This window comes from Crotalus tigris, unplaced genomic scaffold (assembly GCF_016545835.1).
Source record: "Crotalus tigris isolate CLP2741 ecotype Arizona unplaced genomic scaffold, ASM1654583v1 scf7180000019200.1136910, whole genome shotgun sequence".
Classification (NCBI taxonomy): Eukaryota; Metazoa; Chordata; class Lepidosauria; order Squamata; family Viperidae; genus Crotalus; species Crotalus tigris.
Window position 1 is genome coordinate 917043 of NW_024097429.1, and position 21628 is coordinate 938670.

General features: G+C 41.0%; 1 pseudogene; it reads right to left on the minus strand.

Annotated features, from left to right (window-relative positions):
* Positions 1-12291: 12291 nt before the first annotated feature.
* Positions 12292-14963, minus strand: LOC120316001 (annotated as a pseudogene).
* Between the last annotated feature and the right edge of the window lie 6665 nt (positions 14964-21628).

Sequence of the window (21628 nt, forward strand, 5' to 3'; positions counted from 1 at the left end):
CGTACGGGCAAAACCGTTACACAAAAATGATGAAACAGTTTCATTACACAACGTTTCCTCTTGGTTTTGTACAAGAAGCATTCTGGGATCCCATCTTTGACAGTCACTTAAAATAATGAGAAAAGCCCGAAGATGGATATCATTAAAAAAAATCAACGTGGGAAATAATCTTTAGGTTTTATAATACTAGATTTGAAATGATAATTTGAGGAAGGAACGTCACTGATTTCTACCAAAAATATTTCAAATATTTCGATTAACCCTGAATACGATTTTAAAAGTTCACATTCCAGAGATATGTGATATGATTCATAGGTAGTGGCAGGGCTGAATCCTTAATCTTAAAAACATGCAAAAAAATGAAAGAAATTAAGCATGGATCTTTTTTTTACAAATTTTCCTATTCTAGAGAACAGATGCCTTTTGCATCTCATGTAAGCCTGTTTGGGCTTCTTAGTACAGCTTTAATAAGCTCCCTAATTCCTTAAATTCCCTAACTCCAGTGTATTAATTGGTTATGTGCCATCAGATGGTTTCCCCACTAGCGGCCACATATGCACATTTCTATGTGTGTATGAACTAGCTTAGCTGGAAAAGAAGCCAGCTTATTCACACTTCAAGTTCTGCTTTCCACTTTGGCCCCAGGGATGGCCTGATGTTCTTTTTAGGCTGTTTACCATGGCTTCTACTTGGTAGATTCCCTGGTTTGTTCACTCCTCCCACCCTGGCCAGAAATCAATAGCAATGGTTTTCTTTGGAGGAGAATTCTTTGCATACGTTCACCAGCCCATTGACTGAACTAGACACTTTCTTATCTGGGGCATATAGTGGTGTACCATTAATAACAAACTCAGAGTGTACAATACCATCTCATGTTTATCAGTTTCACTTGATTAAAAAAAAACAATAGCTCACATTGTTCCATCATCCTACTTCTAAAAAAGAAACAAAATCCAGCTGATTGCCATTCAACTTGTAATTTGGATTTAGCGATGGAGCAAACAAATTTGTGAAGACATTTATCAGAAACTGGAGGAAAAGGGTCCTTGCCACACGGCACAATAACCAGTTGAACTTGAGGTGTTTGCATATCATGAAGTGAAGTTTTGAGGGTGATCTGTAGTAATACAGTAGTATTACTTATGCCAGCACAAGACAGAACATTCTATTTTGGAAGTACAAACAAAATATAAATAATTGTATTCAGCATAATCTAATGACAACTGATTTGCCATGGTAGGAAGTCAGCACCCCCCTCCCACCAGAGAATGAAATATTTTTGGGAATATTAAAAGAGGCAGGATAGAATATTTCCCCTAAAGGAGAAATGGAGAAAAAAAATCTTAACAAAGGCAGAAACAGCCCCAGTCTTCCTCTCTCAAGCAGAAACCTGCAAGGCTAATCTTTAGAAATGGAGTTTTTGTAATCCAGTCAGAAAGACTGGGCCACCCTATTCACAAACAAAACATCTTCAACCACAGCTCCCACATTTCACAAGGAACAGGCATCTCAAACACAAAGCCCCAAAGAATGTATAAAAACCCACCTACTCTCAACTTCATTTTATCAGTTGTCCCAGAACTGCATGCTGTTGTTGGTTCTGCTTCTTTTCTAAGCAGCCTCCATTTTATTTCCAGCATGTCTCTCCCAGCTTGGAACAGAACTTGATTTTTCTTCTAACACCATGTTCTGAATCAGACTATGCTAAACTACAATCCTTTTTTACATGTTCCAGAATTCTGGAGAGAATTCTGATAATTTAGTCACAAACTGTGATGTCAGTCTAATTAAGGACAACTTGTAAAGAGAATGTTCTTAATATTCCATTGCTCAGTGATGGAACACTGCTTTTATTTACAAGGTACTTTGTTCCAAAGGTTTCAAGGAAGAATAAAAACTTCCAATATTGTTGGTTTAATACACCTAAGAAAGCAGTTTGTGTCTGAACCAAAAGAACTTCATATCTGTAGAAGTAACTAGCTATTTGTATGTTTTTAGAGATAAAAGTATTGAAATAAGTGTGGGGAGACTCAGGTTCAAATCTGCTCTCTGTCATGCCATTTCTTGTGTGTTGTTCCTTTGGAACAGAAAAAATAGGAACTGCTATAAGAGGACTATATGGATGAATAGCAAGTCCAGTGACAAACTGAGAAGCCAAAATGAGATGTACAGAAACTGGAAGCTAATTAAGATGAATTATCAAATATAGCTGAAGCCTTATAGTTAAAAGAGTAAAGCTCAGAATGGGGTGAAGCTGCTGAGGAATGCAAAGTAAGAGAAGATTTTGAATGGAATGGACATGAATTTTTTTTTAAATAAATAGGGGATTTTGGATGGAGGGGACATGAAATTTTATTTTGAAATAAATAGGTTGGGAAGTTGTTCATCTATTGCACAGGGATGGTTGCAGCACCTATCATCTCCAGAAAAGGGAATGGGGTCTTTTGGATATGTTAAGAAAAGGCCAAAACACAATTCAATACTAATAAAAATGCACTAAAATCCCGCATCATTTTCTTTAATTAATTTGTATCCCAGGACATTCAAATTAACATCTCAGTGTTGAAGGAGGCTGACTGTCAGGCATGGGTTACAATGTTGCAGCAGCTAAAAAAGCAGTTTGGGGCTTTTTATAGAAGCATTGCATACAGATAATGGGAAATAATTGTTCTACTGTACTTTTGGAATAGTATGTCCAGTTCTGGACACCAGATTTTAAAAGGAAAATGAATAAATTGGTGTGGATTTAAAGGATGTTAAGGGCCCTGAATACCAAACCCAAAAAGGCACAGTTAAAAGTTGCTGGGCATGTTTAATTGGCAAATGAAAAGAGGAAGTATGATAATGTCCTAGATGCATGAAGAATCAGACATGTTTTCTGCTAACTCAAAAACAGGCAAGGATTGAAATTAAAAAAAAAAAGATTCAGGCTGAATATTAGGAAGAAACTTCTGACTTTAAAAGCTGTTAAATATACAAAGTAATGATTAAAACAATGGTGGACTCCTCTCTGGAGACTTTCAAATATTTCTAAAAGGCTATCTGTCATACATATTTTAATTCCTGGATTGAGCAAAGGATTGGATTAAATGATTAAATAGTTCTATTAGATTTATTCTGATTTTAGATAGCCAGAGCTAAATTGTAATATAAATGATCCCAGCAGGTGGCAGAAGCAGGTTGTTTAAACAGACAAGTCCACATTAATCCTTTAAGTTTAAACTGAACAGTTTTATAGTAAACACACTTCTAGGTTTGCCCATTTTATAGTAAACACACTTCCTTTTTCCTCTTCCTTGATGATTAGATAAAAATAGATTATAAAAAGAAATGAAAGTCCTGTAATAGGTTAATTTACACTTATACTGTAACTGTTACAAAGAAAACCAGGAGCCTTTTCTTTATATTTTCTTTTTTTTTCCTGCACTTTTGGCTTTGCTTGCTTTTTTTCTTTCTTTCTTTCTTTCTTTCTTTCTTTCTTTCTTTCTTTCTTTCTTTCTTTCTTTCTTTCTTTCTTTCTTTCTTTCTTTCTTTCTTTCTTTCTTTCTTCCAAATATTATCCCAAAGGTGCTTTTTCAAGAGGCAACTAGATTTTCTTTCTTTATTTGTCGAAACAAAGAAAGTCCAGTTGCTTCTTGAAAAAGCACCTTTGGGACAACCATGACCTGGATGACTAAGAATTTCTGTAGACATCCCAAATATTAGTTTCTATTAGTTTTTAATAAAATATGTATACATGCACGCACACACACACACACACACACACACACACACACACACACACACACACACTCTCCCTTAAAATACATATGTGTATGAATTTACTTCAGATCATGCAGTAAAATAAAATAAAAAACCCTGAAACAGAAATGTTTGACTTTCATATCACTTGATATTTCAGGTTGCATAGAAGGTAAGATAAGAACATTAACTTGAATCAATAAAAATGCTCAATGTTCTAGCATGCAAAGTAACCACGTTGTTCTGTTTCCTCAAACACTCACATCATTGTAATGTATCAACATGGGATTACTTGGATCATGAATCATCTGAAGGAGGGCATACTTTCCAGAGCTGAATGTTGCAGCTAACAGGCATAGTGGACTCTGTTTCTTACATTGATATGGATCCCACTAATACAGTATATAGCTGCTGTTTTGGACTAAAATCAGCAGAAAAATTTCACATGCTAGCAAGGGGAAATGAAGTTTCTGAGATGACATATGCCCTGCTTTCCAAGCTACTTGTTTTCCACTGAGATTGGCTGCCTGTAGCTTTAGTTTTGTCAGTGTTTTTCTTTGCAAGGCAGCTGCCATAAAAAACTTCAAAGCAAGTGTAACACTTTTGTGGCTTCCGTACTTAGTTGTCATATCAGGAATCAGTGAGTGATACAAATACATCCATTCACAGACATGTATCTACACTGTATATCCAGTGGTGGGATTCAAATATGTGAACAATCAGTTCTCTGTGTGGATACCACTTCCAGAAACCCATTCTGGGCCTGGGCAACAAAAAATTAGCTACCGGTTCTGCTGAAGTGGTGTGAACCGGCTGAATCCCACCACTGTGTAAATCTCACATGTATAGGCACTCCCTTCTTATCTTCTTCTCAGCAATCTTCAGGAAAAGAAGGAAGAAACCATGACATTCTCCTTCCCATTCTCCAGTGGTCCTACTTTCAAATGGCTGCTTTCCCAATGTAGTGAGTTACAGTCTTGAGCAATGTTGATCAGAACATGCTGAGAAGGGATACTGTATAGGTCTGGTGGGATTGGATCAGAACTGACACCTCCTCCTTCCAGCACACTTGGATTTCTTGCTAATGAAAACTAATGATGTTGAAAAAGTTCTTGAAGTGAGAGCCCATACCCTCACCATACCTTCTAGCAATCTTGTTCAAGACATTGCTTTCTTTGTGCCAGGAGTAGCTAGATAAGTTCTTCTTTGATGCCTAGTTAGCTCATCTGATCATCTGATCAATAAGAAAATCAAGATGGGCTCTCTGAGCTGCATTTTTGTGTGTGTGACACTGAAGACTATGATTGACCACTGTTTTAAAAAAGATTGCTCATTTGTGAGTCAACTTATCTACCCAGCGAGACATCTAATTTATCCTTTTCTCTGCTTATTGGTCTTCTGTTTCAATTATCTCTATCCAGTTAAAGATATTTATGATGGCCTGTTGATGTTCTTCTCCTTATTTTGGAGCTTAGAAATTGGAGAGATAATTTCATCTGGTTTTTTCCCCAGAGGGGCAGCGGCATGGAGAGGAGAAAACTTCCAGTACTTCAGTCATCTGAGGTATGAATGGAGATTGTGTTTAGCAGTGACAACAACATGGCTTTTTTCTTTTGGGAAGTGGAGGAAATCTGGCTACCATTTGAAATCTTTCAAATATCCTTCCCCACCAGAAACATTACTGTGGGGAAAGGATACTGGTTGATGTATTCCTATTGTAAACATTACATAAGTGCCTCCAGCCTTTGCAGACATTCCAGAAGAGTGGTTGCATAGTTCTTTCTTTCAGTTTTAATAAAGGTAGTTCATCAGGATAATTAATATCATTTTCCCTTCTCAGGCCTGATGCCTAATTGCATCCATAACATCTGTTCCTCTAGGATCCTCTGAATCTGCAGACCTTCCTTTGTCCAAAATTTTATTCAAAGATTCCAAGGAAGTAGATACTTTACTGAGGGGTCTAAGCACTTACCACTTGTGAACTGGACCACTACCCTATGTGGATCATTTGGTCAATGTTAAGATTGTTAAATGGATGAAGAGCATTGTCAATAACTCTACGTGTGGGGAGATAGTGTGTTGAAAAACATTGTAGTGTGTCTCCTCCTTAAAAGGATTTTCTATATCTAGACAGAATCAACAACTGACATACAATATCCTACCTCTTGTTATAGGAAAAGCTGTGGCCTTTTAGCTATAGTGCCTACAAGTGTTGTGGCAGATTATCTGGATCCTTTTCATTTGGGTTCGCAGTTGGGCATGGGGAGGAACTGCATTTGTCACACCAATGAATGAGCTAATAGGAGACCTGTGTAGAAGGAATGTGACCAGTTGTGGGATTCAAATGTGTGAACAACCGGTTCTCTATGTGGATTCCCCTTCCAGAAGTCCATTCTGGGCCTGGGCAACCAAAAATTAGCCAAACTGGTGCGAACTGGCTGAATCCCACCACTGAATGTGACTCTCCTAATTCTTCTCAATCTCTCGGTCATATTTGGTATCATCAGCTACATTACAGTATTCTTCTGGCATCAGGTAACACCTTTTCTGACTAACATTTTATTAAGTGACATATATTTTGTGAGCTGTGGTTCATTTTAATGGTTCTTCAAAAAATTTATGCCAAATTAATAAAAAGTACCACCAGACTCTTCTTGATATTTTGGCACCAGAATAACATACTTTTCCTGCAGAATCCTTGGGGTCTTCCTTCAGGGGTTAAAAGTTGAGAGCATTGTTTTTCAGACCTGCTCCTTCTTGAATGGACAGTTCCAGTTGATGGTAATGGGTGAGGAGGGATTCAACCATATATATTCATTAGCTGTCACAACGCAGAGTTCCATATAGATCTCTTTCTTCCCTGCTGTTTACCTGAACTTCCTGGAAAAGAATATCCATTGATTTGGAGTACTGATGATATCCAAATATATACATGAATCCCAGGCAGAACTGATGATGTTCCTTACACTCACACAATCTTAATCCAATTTAGCAAAAATCTAAGCGAAGAAACTGGAGCTTAAAAGAGGTTAGCTGTTTCAGCAATACACCTATTTGAAGCATACTTCAAATTAACAACAAAGTATTTACAGGGAGAAAAGAGAAAGAATGGTTTGCAATTCCTAGAAAAGAGTATGATTAAAAATCTGTGGGAAGATATCAAGCATGCAATGGATGCCAAAAATAAATGTTTCTAAGCTAGAAGAGTTCTGCAAGGAAGAATAAGAAAACCATTCTAAAAACAATAACAGAAAATTAGATGGCTGGGGGAATACTTTTTTTTCTGTTAGAGGTGGTGTTTTTATATATTTTTGCTACAGGTGGTGTTATAAAATATTGAGTGAAAAGGGGTCCACATTTGTGCCACATTTACCCTTTGTATATTTTAGAATTATGCAAACTGCACTAAGTATGCATCCATATCCGCACAAGGGTATTTACATTTAGCTCTGAACCAGGCAGAGGATATGTCAGCGTCTGCTCATTTAGTGACTCACCAAAACACATAATTTGACCAAGAGTAGCTAATCTTTTTAATACTGTTGTATCTTTTTTTCAGATTCCTTCTTTACAAAGGGCTTCAATTAATAAGGTCAAAGTTATCCCTTATTGTTTCCTGACAGGAATAAAAGTGTGAGATGGATCCTGATACCACAACTTTGATTCAAATAACTTTTTCCTTTAGGGCAACTTTCTTTCTACTGTAGCAGGAGGGTTGTCTTTATCTTTTTGCAACCCTTAGCTAATAGATTAACAGAATAGCAGAGTTGGAAGGGACCCTGGAGGTCTTCTAGACCAAGACTTTCTCAAACAAGAAACTCTATACCAGGGGTCCCCAACCCCCCATCTGTGGACCAGTACCGGTCTGTGGCATGCCAATAACCCGTCCATACAAACAAGCGAAGCCCCATTCGCGGGATGCAGGAAACATACAAAACCATGTAGCCTCCAGTCTGCGGAAAACCTCTCTCCGTGGGAGATGGAGAAGAGAGTGTGAGAAAAAGGAAGTACTTCAGTGAGTGTTAGAGAAAGGCTTACTCATGAAGGCATTTTGTATTAATCCAAGGTATAATTTAGTTGGGAATTTTGTAGACATCACAAACATCAAGTAATTCTTCATTCCATGAAATGAGTTTATAATTAAGTATCAGCAATTATGTCTCTTGTTATAAGTCAATGATAAATATTTTATTCACATTTAATTACTTTTTAAAAATCTCATCACATCTTCAGTTGCTAGAAGATGGAGACTACTGTGGAGCAGAGAAAGAAATAAAATGCAAAGGAGGGAGAAGAACGACAAAGAGCCAGGAGGCAATATAGTTACAGAAGTCAAAATTGAACTCAGGCCAAATGCAAGCCTATTAACACTTGCATTTAACAAATATTTAGTTAAGGTTTATTGTTCTGCTTATAGTTACCCACATTTTTTTATCTACATTTTTTAAAGAGGTGGATTAACTGGAGTAAAGAGAATTGAAGATACATTTTTGGCTTCAGCTACACTTGCACATTTGCTAGTATTTTGCTGTTCTAAAAACGAAACAGGTGTTTTCTGAATTCTTGTCACTTCTTTAGAACTATAATCCCTTTTACCCCAGCCAAATAATAAATTCATCTAAATTTAAAGTTAAATTAGACATGCCATTGCATGATATGAATATCTACAGTTAAATGACTCAATATCAGATCACACCAAGTTTGGAGATTCTAATCCTACACATTTGTCTCTAGCTGGATTACAATATACCTGCTATTCTACTTCTCACTGTGAGGAAATCCCTATGTATTAAAAGAATACTAGAAACACACATGGAGTGAATTTTGAAGAAGTACCCTCAAGATGCACCTTTATGGAATGCATGAGTACTTTGATTGGCACAATTACTTCTTTTACCAAAAAGATAATTCTCTCACCCCAAAAGAAAGGGTAGAAAGAAAATAATTTAAAAAATCATACAAAAATGTGGATAATGCTTGGTTTGCCATCTTCTCAAGTTAGGTTTGCCAACTGCAGCTAAAATCAGTCCTATACATTTCTTTCTTCTCTTCTTCTTGTCTGTATCTGTACGCAAACACCCACCCACACACCTAAGCATACATACATTGTCGAAGCCATACTGCAAAAGAAGGGCTAGGGTGATATAAATATATTATTCATAAAAATTGCCTGTAAAATAAGGTACCTATTTAAAAATTGATCGCTATCTGCCTGTATCAACCGTTCCCTCTCATGCACACATAAACACACACACAAACACACACACATTCCTTTCTCCCCAGCAGAACCAGCATAAGAGAAAGAAACACCTCACCTCTCCTTCCAGGAGTGAGGCAAAGGTGACCATGTGACAGGGAAGGAAAGACAAAGCAGGGAACAGAACCTGGTGTAGATAAAATGAGGGGGAAAAGATAACTGGACAGCAAAAAAACAGAGAAGTTATGTTTAAGCATTACTAAATTATTAAATTTACCAGGCAAATGGCCCTACTCAAACAGCAACTTATCTTTGACTTATAGAACAACCATCAAGTTTTTCAGCAGAGTAACAATAACAATAATAGACTTGGAAGGGATCTCTGAGGTCTTCTAATCCAACCCCCTGCTCAGGCAGGAAACTCTATCCCATTTCAGACATTTGCAGCCATATTTACTTTTTCTTCATTCATGTGGCAGCATCTGGCTGACTTAGACTAATCCAGAAGAAAACTAAGTGAGATCAACTCTGTTATTTACTTAGGTTGGGAAATCCTTGGGAACTCTCAGGACCATAGGCAGGACTGTGAAATCAACATCTTTCCCAGGTAACTATTTGGGAAGGGGAAACCCTCATTTTCCTATCCAGTCAGTCTTTGGTCTGCAGTTTCCCCAAAATATGAAAAACTGAAGCATATTGTCATGGTTCCAACAGATGAATCTCTTCAAAAGAACTTCGAGGCATTGTTTTCCTTACAGAATCTTTTATTCGAGAAACAAAGTATCGGCACTACATAGTTGAAGCCAAAAACTGAATTCCCTTCCCCTGGCACAAAGTAGCAAAGCACAATTCCCTTCTCCAATTAACAGTCATAAATCACATTCCCCAATTAACTTGAAGCACGAGCTTTCTCCCTATCTCTCCTGCCCGCCAAATTTCGATCAACTCTGGACCTAATAACCTTGGGTTCCCACAGCTGAGTTATTATTGTTATGACTAGCTGGACCATCATCCACATTCCCCCTCCCAGCATCAATGAACTCTAAAAGCGATAGAGAAAAGATTGCTACATTTCCATCTGTTGTCAAAGCAAGAACATCCGATGTTAACAGCGTTGACATCCGCCCCCCCTTACAAAAAGGACAAAAGCTATAATGTAAACAAAAGCACAGGTTAGGGGTTGCCTCTTGGTTTATTAGGGTGTTTCTTATAGAACCTATTAATGAATCTGTCAGCTTTTACATCACTAGATTTCACCCAGATGGCCTCAGACAACGGATATCCCTTCCATTGCACTAAGTACTGCAATTTCCCCTTAAAAATTCAAGAATCAAGAATACGCTTTACTTCATAGTGAATCTGTCCAGCCACCATGAGGGGTCTGGGTGCCTTCTTAGGGGGAGATCTTAAGGTGGAACCTCAAAAAGTTTTCAACAGGTTACAATGGAAAACAGGGTGAACTTTTTCTAAGAGCCTCAGAAGTTTTAATTCCACCGTGACTGGGTTAATGATCTTTACAATGGGGAAGGGTCCTAGATACTTTGGTCCTAACTTCTTAGTAGGTAACTTAAGCCGTAAATATTTAGTTGACAGATAAACCTTTTCCCCAACTTGGAATGTTCTTTGAGGAGCCCTTTTTTTAATCTGCCTGCTTTTTGTATGTCCCAGAAGCCTTTTTCAAAGCAGTTTTCGTGGTTTTCCAAACTTCCTCCCACCCCCTCACACATTGATCAAGAGTCTGGGAAGCGGAGAGCATTTGTGGGTATTCGGGTATTGGGCTGAACTCTTTTCCTGTGGCTACTTTAAAAGGTGTGAAGCCGGTGCTTCTGTGAACAGAGTTATTGTAAGCCACCTCTGCGAAAGGGAGGAGGTCACTTCATTTGTTGATAATTAACATAGCATCTGAGACACTGCTCCATAATTGAGTTTGCGAATTCAACTGCTCCATTAGTAGATGGGTGAAAAGCAGATGATAATCCTTGAGATGAGCCAATTAGTTTAAGAAAACTTCTCCAAAACTTAGCTGTGAACTGCACCCCCGTCAGAGATTATTCGTTTAGGTGTGCCATGCAGTCTGCAGATGTGTTTCAAGAACATTTTGGTTAGCCGTTGGGCGGACGGGAGCCCTTTGCAGGCAATGAAGTGAGCCTGCTTTGAGAACAGATCTATCACAGTCCAGATAATTGCATTTCCCCTACTTTCAGGTAGATCTACTATAAAATCCATAGCAATTTCTTCTCATGGTTGGGAAGGGTCTGCCACCAGTTGCAATAACCCAGGGGGGTTCCCTGGAATTCTTTTCATGGTGGCACATACAGCACAACTCCGGAGACAGTTTTCCACATCCCGTTTCAACCCCGGCCACCAGAATTGATGGCGGACGAGGTGTAGTGTTTTTAAACATCCAAAGTGTCCAGCCTTTTTTTACATCATGGCCATGACGGAGGGCATTAAGGCGGAGGGTCTCGGGCAAGTACAGCTTTCCCCCTTTGTAAGTCAAACTATCCCTGCATGTTAGGGAGGTTTGATTGTCCTTGAACCATTGGTTAGTGAGGAGCTCTTGTTTTATTTTCTTTGCCCCAGGGTCATTGGGATTAGGGGCTCTTGAAGGTGGGATTCTGCACGGCGTAAATTGAGAAGCAGTTTGTGGATTGGAGATGATTGCCTCATTAACCTCTTCATGCTGGCTTTTGTACTGGGGCAGTCTGGATAGAGCATCAGGTAAGAAGTTTTTTCCTCCTAGTATGTACTTTAGGGTTAAAACGGTTAAAGTATTGTGCCCATTGTACTTGTTTCGGGGACAATTTGCGTGGAGTCTTTAGTGTTTCTAGGTTTTTGTGAACAGTCCATACCTCAAAAGGCACCTTACTCCCTTCTAGATCAGTGTTTCTCAACCTTGGCAACTTTACGATGTGTGGACTTCAACTCCCAGAATTCTCCAGCTAGCATTGCTAGCTGGAGAATTTTGGGAGTTGAAGTCCACACATCGTAAAGTTGCCAAGCTTGAGAAACACTGTTCTAGATCAGTGGTTCTCAACCTTTCTAATGCCGTGATCCCATAATACAGTTCCCCATGTTGTGGTGACCCCAGGGGCGTGGCCAAGTGGGCGTGGCCAAGTGGACGTGGCCACCCATGTTGTGGTGACCCCCAACCATCAAATTATTTTAGTTTCTATTTCATAACTGTAATTTTGCTACTGTTCTGAATCGCAATGTAAATATCTGATATGCAGGATGTATTTGCATTGAACATAATTAAAGCATAGTGATTAATCACAAAAACAATATGTAATTATATATTGTTAAATATTTATTTTTAATTACAAAACAATGAAATTTTGTGTTGAAGCATGGTGTAGCATGGGTAACAGTCTTAATATAACAACAGTAAACTACATTGCTACATTTTTCAACAGTATGCGTAAAAAGCCAACATCAGTGTGAAGGTTGAGGTTGCTTACTTTTCACCAGATCAGAAATTCTCGGGGCAGTCTTTGCAAGAGCACACCGAAGATCATCTTCCACAACAAGTCTATTTCTGTATTTAGACTTGATAACCAACAAGCGGGAAAACCCTGTTTCACAAAGATATGTTGTTGGAAATGGAAGAAGAAGGCGCAATAGTCTCAGACAGAACAGGATATGACTGCAAACATTTGATCCAAAACTTTGTAACTGGCATTGTGGAGAAATCAGTTTTCGCTGCATCACTGTTAATAAGTTCAATGAACTCCTCTTGTGCTGTCTCAGGAATATTTTCAACGTTGACTGTGAATGGGCTTCTGGCAAGTGCAAATGGGGTGTCAGGTAGATTTGGAAAGTACGATGAGGTTTCATCTGCAAGCATGCGCAGGTGTTCTTTAACAGATTTTATCAACGTAATCCTGTTGTCTGGTTCAATGTCATGTTCCTCAAAGAAAGCAGATAAGGTAGGCACCATGAAAATTTTATTTTCATCCAATTTTTTTTTGCCAAAGCTGCAGTTTCATTTGGAATGATTGGATCTTTTCAGACAAATCAAGGCACGTTGCATTTGGTCCTTGCAGTGATAAATTTAACTCATTCAAGATGGCAAAGATGTCAACCAAGTAAGCTATTTTCTGCAGTTCGCTGTTATCGCTGAAAATAGCTTCAAACTGCAGTCTTTCTTTCTGAATAAAAAATGTTTTGAGTTCATCACGAAGCTTAAAAACATGTTTTAAAACTTTTCCATTCGACAACCATCTCACTTCAGTGTGAAATAGCAGAGCATTGTTTGGCGCATCCAACTCGTTGCACAATTGTGAAAACAATCTTGTGTTTAAGCTGCTTGCCTTTACAAAGTTGACACAATTTATGATGCTTTTCATTACTTCTCGTAATTCTTGTGGCAGCGTCTTTGTTGCTAATATTTGCCAATGAATCATACAGTGAGTTCCGATGACTTTTGGTGACTCATTCCATACCAAATGTTGAAATCCAGATCTACATCCTAGCATAGCTGGAGCACCATCTGTGCAAACACCACAAACCTTTTCCCAAGATATGTTATGCTCGTTCAGAAATGAACCAATTTTGTCAAATACATCATGTGCAGTAGTTGTTGTTTCAAGAGGTTTGCAAAACAGAAACTCATCTTTAAAGTCACCATCGTTAATATACATCACATAAACCAGTAACTGGGAACAGTTTGCAACGTCTGTAGATTCATCAAGCTGGATACTAAATATTGGAAGTGGAGCAGATTTAATTTCTTGGATTACCTGATCAAGAATATCAGCAGACATGTCATCTATTCTTCTGCGGATAGTGTCATTGGACAAGGAAACTGCATTCAATTTTGTCACAAATTCATCTCCGATCATAACTCGAAAAAGGTCTTTGGCCGCTGGCAACAGTAACTCTTCTGCAATAGTGTGAGGCTTCATGGCTCTGGTGATTCTGAGTGCCACTAAATATGACGCTTCAATGGCTGCTACATTTTGCTTGTGGTACTTGCCACCAGTGTCAAGTCTGCCTTTCTTCAGTGCATCAGCTTTGGATCTGAAAAAGTTTGTGTCCTTGGCAGCATAGCTTGGATGCCTGGTCTCAAAATGGCGTTTAAGTTTGTTAGGCTTCATTTATTCTGCTGACAAAACTTCAGAGCAAAGTACACACTGCGGTTTCTCGATTCCCGCTGTATATATCGACGTGAAGCCATATTGTAGGAAATCCTCACTATATTTCCTTTTCCTGATGTTCTTCAGATCCATTGTCTTGAATGGTTTGCTAATGAAAATATGTAACAATAGCTTCAATAATACAAAACATGACACATGGCATAGTTCAGTCAAAACAGTTCATTAAAGTTTCCTATGATTTACCATTCTCTGTGTTATTCTAATTACAAACCCAGTGTTTCTCAACCTTGACAATTTTATGGCATGTGGACTTCAACTCCCAGAATGTAACAGCCAGCAATCACCAACTCCATGGGAGGAGTCTTACTCCTTTGGTGGAAAATCAACTCAACTATCCTGGGAAAGAAACCAGGCTCATGCAATTCAGATTTTTAGCCAGAGATCTGAGACCATGAGAAAACACAAGTCCATATTTAGGTGGCCACATAACTGAGTATTCATCATGATTTGGGAGCCCAAGATGCACCACCCAATCTCAGGGAGTGTAGGCAGAATCTGCCCAATATATAGACATATATATGTACTTGAATTGAAAAAATGTTGAGTTTTTAGACTGGAACTTTGAAGTGCTTAAATTAATTAGGTGATTTTTGTGTATAATAATATTATCTGATAAGGTATCATAATTATTTGGATGTGATTTGAAGTTTGTGTAATGAATTGAAATGAAGTAAGGTTTAACATTGTTTCTTTTTTTTTAACTAAGTTAGTTTTTATTGGAAGAAGATATAAATGAGACTGGTGATTAAAAGAGGGATGAGAGAGATTAAGAACTTGAACATATCTGGAAGAGATAATTGAAGTGATAATCTGTTGAAGTAAAACAATATTTGATTATGGAAATTGTAAATTGATAAAGTCTTAAAACAGGTTTAGTAGTAACAGAAACTTAAACTAGAAATGGAATACCGTATTTTCCGGCGTATAAGTCGACCCCCAACTTTTGAGAAGATTTTCAGGGTTTAGGATTCTAAACCCTGAAAATCTTCTCAAAAGTTGGGGGTCATCTTATAGGCTGGAAAATACGGTATTTCCTAGTTTGATGTTACCTAGTTTGGTAATGAAACATCTGCAAGAAAACACAGAGATCACCAAACCACAAACCAGAAGTCATAGGCAGCACATTGCAGAAGTTACCAAAACTGTATCAAAGATCTGTATCTCCAGATCACCAGTTGATAACATCAGTTGAGGCAAATTCTAATCCACACATCAAGAGGGCATCCAGGTGAAGAAGATTCATTCAGGAGGAAAGGAAAGCAGTCTGACACCATTTGACTGCACAATCAGCTCAGCTAGTTGACTGGCTCCCTCCCAACCCCTTACTGATCTCAGACACTGATTCTGGGCCAAACACAAGGCAAGCAAAATGCCATCAACATACTGATGCTACCTCCTTCCAAAGTCCAAGCTGATTTCTTTGAGCATTTGTTTGTACTTGGAAAAAAGCAGAGTACAGGAATATTTTTTAAGTTGATCTGAGTCAGTGGGAGACAATGGAAGATTGCAGGACCAATTCTGGGTATCTGCAGCTCTGCACCTGGTGGACATGGTCACCCCCAAATGACACAGGTTGTAATTAGAAAAAAACTCCATTTCTCTAGATGTTTCTAGGGAAACTACAAAGGTGACTGGAATTACTTTTAAAATAGTCAAAAGAGTTTCAACTTAAGCCAAGATTTACTGATGAAAAAGTTGCCAAGTCTAAACCATGCACCACAAGCTTCTTTTGGAAGAGAACAAAGTCAAAAAAAAAAGAAAGCCCTTTAAAACCAGACCAGAAAGGATTTTATCATTATGCTTAAAAAATAAAAATCCATTAGTAATACTATATCACTGCTGCTTGCAAAGGGCTCCCCCTTATGCCGAACCAGGCACCTGATGAACTCTGGCAAGACCAATCAAATGTGTGTAAACATCTTGAAGGCTTCGGGATGTTGAAAGGGGTGATTTAAAAACCACACCAAGCCTCTGTATCAAGGGCCAGTTTTCCCACCATGAGGCAAACGCTTCTTACCACCCACCTAGAAGAAGCCCACCAGTAGCAATTTCTAAAACGCCCAGTGTGCCGGCTACGCATTCTGCCAGGTGCTTAAACATCGGAGTTCAAGAAAACCCACATGATAGATGAGCTCTCCCGTGTGGACATCCCAGCTTGCAAATCATCCATGCCGTTCAACCCAAGACTGACGAGCCGTGCCCCCGCCCCCTCTCAACTTCTGAAGGCAACAACACCCTCCTCTGCCACCCAGAACCCAAGCTCTTTCCCAGGGAGTCCAAAGTCTGCTTAACCAGCTACAGGAGCAGAGCACACACAGTGTCCTCTGCTACCCCTCCAACCTACTTCACCGGCTTGCCCTTTGCAAACTAGACGCTCCAGGTCCTACAGGTGATACCTCCCGGTAACAAGGGGGGACCTTAATTTCTCCAGATGCCACAATCTGCAGGCGGTCGGCTACAAGGAGCAGAGCACGAACAGCACTGAATGGAGAGAAGCGAGTGGTGAGTGGAGCGTGCGAAGGGGACATGACCAGGGCAGTGGGCGGAGGGGAGAGTCGGCTCTGGAGGCAGGGTTGACGCTCAGAAGTGAGGGAGGGGGCGGTGGCGAGACAAGCCCAAAACAGAAGTCTGGAGAGCGCAACAGGCAGTGAGGAGAGAGGCCAGAACAAAGAGAGAAGCAGCTGGGAAGCCGGAGAAGCGGGGAAGCTTCCTACAAGGGAAGTCAATGGGGAAGCTCCCCCTGCTTTTTTGCCTACCCATGGCCATTCGATTGCACTGTTTAGGTAAGGAAATATCTCACCTTTGCACTGATTTCCATGATAGGATGCAAAAAAAAAAAAACCCTTGCCATGGCACGTTGGCGTGCCTTTGCCCTTCCGACCCTAGGAGAAGTTGTCTTGCAAACTTGTTTGCAGTTGGTTTCTCAGTTTGGGAGATTGCGTGCATGTGCAGCTATTCTTTGTCTTGCCGTCCCCACTTTGGAGCAAATTGTGGCCTGTTGTCAAGCAGCGATACCTGCGACAGAACATGCACCACGCAGTACAAAAACGGTACGCTTTTTGTCCACTTTATTGGATAAGAGGGGGAAGCCATTCTCTGGTGGGATGTTCGCAGAGTGCGCGTTTGTTGCACATGCCTTGTTTCTTGCACGATTGGTTGCTGCATTTTGCTGCACGGCACTCTTGTTCCGCAAAGGCTTGCATGGAGAAGCAGTGGCTGCTTCCTTTGCAGCCAGCCAGGCTAAAAAACCTGGGAGTCCCACCATTTTTCTGCAAGCAACGGACAAAATCCTTCCCACCTGGAACCTACAAATTCGGGACACGTTTATCACAATGGGAAATAGTGAGAAATTGACGCACAAAAATAATTTGGGGCTGATGTTGCTTTGTGATCCTTGATGCTTAGAGAGATAAGTAAGCAAGGATTTTTGATTCATTTGTTTACCAAAACGAACTACAAACTTAAGCTCCACTGAAATAATTAGAGTACCCGTATACGCTGGAAAATACGGTAAGAGGAAGCTCAGCGGCAGGCCAGAGAGGAAACTTACCACTTTTGGTTGTTTCTCTCTTGCTTTCTGCTGCTTGCTCTCTCTCGCTTTCTGCCGCTTGTCCTCTGTATCGCTTTCCGCCACGTGCTCTGAAACCGAAACTTCCTAACTTTATATAGAAAAAAGCTGCGCATGCGCAAAGAGGCAGGAATGGCACTTTTGAAAGCCAATAAGGAGTAGGACAGCTAGGGAAAAGGGAAAAAAATGGCAGACAGCATGGTTTGGCGACCCCCGTGAAATGGTCAATCGACCCCAATGGGGTCGCGACCCACAGTTCTAGATAGTGTTGATAATAGAGCCCAACAGATTGCAAAAGCTTCCTTTTCCCACACAGCCCACCTCCTCTCACAGTCAGTAATTTTTTTTTGAGGTGTAGGCGCAGGGTTGTAGGGTCTCACTCTGATTGTTTTGAATAATACAGCTCCGACGGCCATATCACTGGCATCAGCCTGAATCACAAAGTGCTTCCCTGGGCAAGGATACTTTAAGACCGGTTTGACCGCAAATAATCTTTTTAAATTTTCAAAAGCAGTTTGACAGTTCATAGTCCATGCTAGTGGTTGGCTTGGACATGCTTTCCTCCCTCTTTGCCTGTTTTCAGTAATTCCATAAGGGGTAAGGCAATTTCAGCAAAGGAGGGGATGAATTGACAGTAGAAATTGGTGAATCCCAGAAAGCTCTGGAGCTGTTTGCAAGTCTTTGGGGTTGTCATTCAATTATGGCTTTTACTTTGGTTGGGTCCATTTCAATGCCCTTGCTGGAAATTCTGTAGCCGAGATAATCCAGTTGGGTCTGGTGAAACTCACACTTTGATAGTTTAACATAAAGTTTGGCGTTTGACAGTTTCTTTAGCACTTCTCTCACTAGTTTTACGTGGTCAGCCATGTTTGTGCTGTATATCAGGGTGTCATCAAGGTACACCAAAACCCCTTTTGTATAAATGGTCATGTAGTACCTGAATAATCAGCTGCATGAAGATAGCTAGAGCCTCTTGCAGTCCAAAAGGCATGACTTTAAATTGGTAGCTCCCCATCGGACAGTTAAAAGCATCTTCCACTCATCTCCCTCCTTTATCCTCACCCGGTAATAAGCCTCTCCCAGGTCCAACTTAGTAAAGACCCTCCCCTTTGCCAGGTGGGTCAGTAAGTCCTTCAGAAGGGGGACGGGGTATTTGTTTTCCATGCTCACCACATTCAGACCTTTATAATCTATGCAGAGATGAAATGACCCGTCTTTTTTTTCTTTAAATAACATCGGGGCTCCCACAGCAGACTTGGCACATTTGATAAATCCCCTCGCTAAGTTTTTGTCCACATACTGCTGCATCTTCTCCATCTCAAGGGCGGACATAGGATACATTCTCGGTCGTGGGAGTTTGGCTTGTGGTAACAGTTTGATAGAGCAATCATTGGGTCGGTGGGGAGGCAGAGTGTTGCATTCTCTCACTAAATGCCTCTGCTAGATCCTGGTATTTGCTGGGATGAGTGGCTCACCTGGTTGAGTCAAGATAGCCATTTGTGCTAGCTCATTGGGTGGGCTAGGTTCTCCTGTAATGTCCATTAAGTTAAGGGGGGCTTGGGTCCTTTACAGTCCTCATTCCCTTCTCCCACACGATAAATGGTTTCCATTTGTCTAACCAGGCTAGTCTTAGGATCATAGCCTCAATCATTTTCGGAGCCACCATGAAACAAATGAACTCCCAGTATTCACGTATTTCTAAGCATATGGGTTTGGTCAATTGCGTGACTAAAGTTCCTCCCATTAGGGAGCATTTGGCTTGCTCAAACCTCATAGGTTTGGAGAGCAGCCTTGCTCGCATGCCCATTTTCAGGGCAAGTGATAAGCTAATAATGCACTGGGAGCATCCGGAGTCAACTAGTACTTTCAAATCTACCTGTGCCCCCATCTTAGGGATTATGAGTTTGGCAGGTAGTGAAAAAGTGGGACATGTGTACTCACCATCGGGTCGTTCTCTTCTTCGTTGTCGCTGTCGTAGGAGGGTAGAGCGATGGCAGGTCCGACTGCATGGGGGATGTGACTTGGGCGACAGGTTCCTGTGTGATCCAGTTGGATTTCTGGGCTGGTTTCTTTCTTGCTGGTGGTCACAGTCTATTCTGTTGTTGAGGGTAAGGGACTGGGCAATTCACTGCTCGATGTCCCTGTTGTCCACATCTGAAGCACTTGATCAGTGGGCCTGCAGGTAGCCTGGGATTGTCAGTAGCCGTGGCGGTTGGAGGCTTTCGGGGGTGGTGGCTATCTTTGGGTTGATCTGGCCTCAGCTTGGCTTCTTGTAGGGGTGGCTTCTTATAACGGGCGAGCTGAACGTCTTACTGCTGCCTGGTACCATTCTTGCAGCTGATAAGGAACTGCTTGATAGTACAAGCCTGGGAGAGGTGGTCATCCAGTCCCTCCTTGAAGTGATGGACTAGGGATTGCTCGGGCCATCTCTTTATTCGGCCGGCTATCTTGCAAAACTCTTGTATGTATTCCAGTGCAGGCCTGCCAGCTTGCTTTATCTTGTAGACTTGCTCCTCCACTTTGAGGCAATGGATGGGTCCTTAAACCTTGCTCTCAGTTCTAGGAGGGAGAAATTGGGGTCCTTCAGCTCGGTACTTGCTTGTTATATAGATTGTTCAACCACTTGGATATTTCTCCTTCCAAGCTGGAAGCAACCACATTGACCATAGTAGCTGGGTTCAGGTAGAAATAGGTACAGTGGTTCAAGTGAGAGTGCACCTGATTGAGGAAAAAGATCAGCTTCTCCAGGTCCCCATCAAAGGTTGCGCTAAGAGGTGGCGCCATCAGTGGCTGCTGGCCTCCCTACTGTGGATGTTGCACCCCTACCGATTACTGCCCCTCCATGGCAGCTGCTGTATCCCCAGTTGCTGCAAGCCTCCCAGCAGTTGTTGCACGTTTGGAGGCTGTTGCCACCCCCATAGCTGTTCCTGCATTGCTGACGGCTGCGGCATCCGCAATTGCTGTACGATCCCCAACGGTTTCAGCAGCTGCTGTGTTGGCACCCCCAGTTGCTGCGGGCCTCCCAGTGGTTGCTGCATGTGACGGGGCTGCTGTCATCCCCACTGTTGCTGACCTGCAGATGGTTGTGGTATCCCCAGTTGTTGTGGGCCCCCCCTGTGGCCTCGGAGGTGGTTGTATTTGGATCCCTATCGGTTGCGGGGCCCTCAGTGGTTGCTGCACAATTGGAGGTGGCGGCCAGCCTCACTGCTGCTGCTGTACTTCCAGCGGTTGCAGACTTCCTGGTGACTGCATCATCCCCTGTTTTTACAAGGCCCCCATATGCTGCTCACATTCGGTGGCTGTGGCCATCCCCAGTTTGGTTGCTGCATAGCCAGTGACTGCTGGCTTCTCATCTGGGAAGGCTGCGACATCCCCCATTGCTGTATGAGACGGGGCTGGGTGGCCAGTAAACGTGTTGATCTGGGGTTTGGTTGTCCTGGTGATAGCTCAGGTTTCCAAAGACAAACAAACTCACTTGGGACTCCAGGAACAAAGTTTTATTGAAATAAAACTTTTGCAAAAGCTGGTGGACTGAACTCATGCAGGAGAAAAAGCCACATCCATAATTTTTAAAGGCACATATTTATATCCTCACATGAAGCTGGTTCCTCCCCACCCCTATTACACTCAACAGCCCATCTGCTTATCTCGATTAGCTAATCCGAAGCGCCTAAACAGTTCATACCCTCCCAGGAAAAAGCCTCTCTCACCTGTTGTATCTGTACTGTTTAACCATAACATTTTGCTGGCATAAGCTCTATCTTTATTTTTGTGTTTCCTCTGCTTGTGGTTAAGTCTAGCTTCTGTTGACGTACTTATATGTACCACAACAGCTATCTTGCATGTGCCAAAGCTCCTACTGTTAAAAGCTTAAGTTACTCCATTTTATAATTGTTAAACTCACTCCTTAAATCTTAGCTAAGATTACTAAGATTAAATGTCATTAAGCAATTTCTAATATAT